The following is a 2,123-nucleotide window of genomic DNA, read 5'->3' on the forward strand; positions in this document are numbered from 1 at the left end:
AGAGAGAGAGAGAGAGAGAGAGAGGAAGGAAGGAAGGAAGGAAGGAAGGAAGGAAGGAAGGAAGAAAATCCTGCCCTAACTGCCATCAGCGATAGACAGTGATGTGGAAGGAAATATGACGTGGAAAACACATAAACCTTTTCCTCCATAAGTTGTTTGTTGTCATAGCATTTTATCACAACAGAAAAAAAAAAGTAACTAATGCAGAAGTTGGTACCAAGGAGTGGGCTACAGCCATAAAGACCCTGACCATGTTTCCATGTTTCCTAGAGGACTGGAAGATCCGGGACTTCAGACTGTTACGGACTCTACCCCTCTGGAGTCCATAAACCAAAATAAATTGCCTTGGTCTTGGTGTCTTATCACACAAGGACTAAGGCCTAAGTGAGGTTATCCCACCAGACCTCAGAGGAATCTGGGAACTCACATGAAAACTCCACCTCTATACCTCTAACTCTCTAATTCTATGATGGCTCAGCTACGAGGGCAGATACATCCTCAGCTACTGAGCCATCCTGCTTTACGTTCCAATGGCTACTTTAGACTCCTTATGTCTCTGACACAGAAGCCCAGGAATGTGAGCTAAGTTCATATCCTTCATTTGGAGTTCCTTTCAAAGTCCAGACCAGCTAACCCAGCCTCCTCAAGAGGCCTGCTGCAGCTTCGCTAGGAGGAAGCTACTAACTCTGCTCACTACCCAGGCTGGCAACGGAACACAGCCAGTGCCTGCCAGGAGCAGGGCTCCGGAGCAGAGATTTTCTGACTCTCAGTTCTTGGCTGCAAGGTTCTGAGTGAGCGCCTGGCCACAGACGGAAAGTCACCTGCAGATAATAAAAGTGTTCCCTGGCCCATCTCAGCGTATTGATTTAGGGAGGTTTATGGGGTTGGGAAGTCAGCATTTCTGCACTTTCTCTCTCTGTGTGCTATGCAAAGATGCATAATGTGCAACACTCATACATGGAGAACACCCAAGAGCTTTTGAAGCCACGCTGCAGGAAGACGTGTTGCTTCTAGACAAGGATTGGTTCTCCCACATAGCTCAATGGCTACTGTGCAAATAGCAGTGAACTGAAGTAGTCATAGCTTAGACAGAGCCAGACATATCACAGAAAGTACCAGGGTAGGGCAAGGTGCAGCTCAACGGGGGAGCATGCACTTGGTACATGAGAGACCCTGGTTCGCTCCCCCTCACTCACATCCCCAGTTAGCACACTGAGCACCCTCAGTGCTAACTCTCCTTCTTTCTAATCCAGGGATCAGAAAGAAGGAAAGTTTTCTTTCCTTCCTTCTAATCCAGGGATATCGCTCATTTTTTCCATCACGGCCACAAGAAACCTGGTAGCAAGACCCTTCCTGCCTTGCAACTTAAGATAGGAGAAGGCGGGGTGTGTCTGGGCCTGGTGCTTGGAGGGAGAGCCTGTTTAGTGGCCTCTGCGGGATCCCTAGAAGGGCCTCACTCATCCCCTCCCACAATGGCCTGAAAGTCCACCCTTAGCAGCAATAGGTCAGCCCAGCAAGGAACCAAAGCCATCATCTGGGACATTCTTCCTTGTACACACAAGCAAGCTCAGCCCAGAGTCACACGAACTCAGACCACAACAGTATCAATAAAGTTCAGGGTGCATCTGGGATCCCAGTCCTGTGGTCTGCAGTCTGAGTTCTCTGCCGTCCCACCTTGGAAGGCATAACACAATCAGAAAAGACGTGAGGGCACAATTCCACACCTGAGTACTTCTGTACAGAAAGCTGCAAAAGCACTGGCCTCCCCACAGGGGGGCCTTGAGCGAACTAAAAGCAGGGTAAAAGCCTGGCATCTCAGCCTTCACATCGTGTCTGTGTCCTTTACTTGGAGCTAGAGCCCTTCCTGCTGTACACACAGGCATGTTAATCACTTACAGAGTGCCGGCTAAGAACCAATAATACCTAACCCATCTATCTCAACCCCTAGAGGGATAAAGGCACAAAGATAAGGACAACCAAGGCATCACACTGTCAGCTTCCATAAGGCCCTGCTCCCAAGGCATCTGAAACTCTCCAGTCCTAGCCTGATCCTTCAGTCATCTTGGATCCCAAGAACAACAGAGCCTCACAGACAGACCACTCATGGGGCGGGGGGGGGGGGG

General features: G+C 49.6%; 1 protein-coding gene across 3 annotated transcripts in view; it reads right to left on the reverse strand.

Moving 5' to 3' along the window:
- Slc47a1 (solute carrier family 47 member 1) overlaps positions 1 to 2,123 on the reverse strand; it is a 36,402-nt gene that overhangs the window by 31,818 nt on the left and 2,461 nt on the right. The gene's annotated exons all lie outside the window — the stretch shown is intronic.

Source organism: Mastomys coucha, unplaced genomic scaffold, assembly GCF_008632895.1.
Source record: "Mastomys coucha isolate ucsf_1 unplaced genomic scaffold, UCSF_Mcou_1 pScaffold5, whole genome shotgun sequence".
Lineage (NCBI taxonomy): Eukaryota > Metazoa > Chordata > Mammalia > Rodentia > Muridae > Mastomys > Mastomys coucha.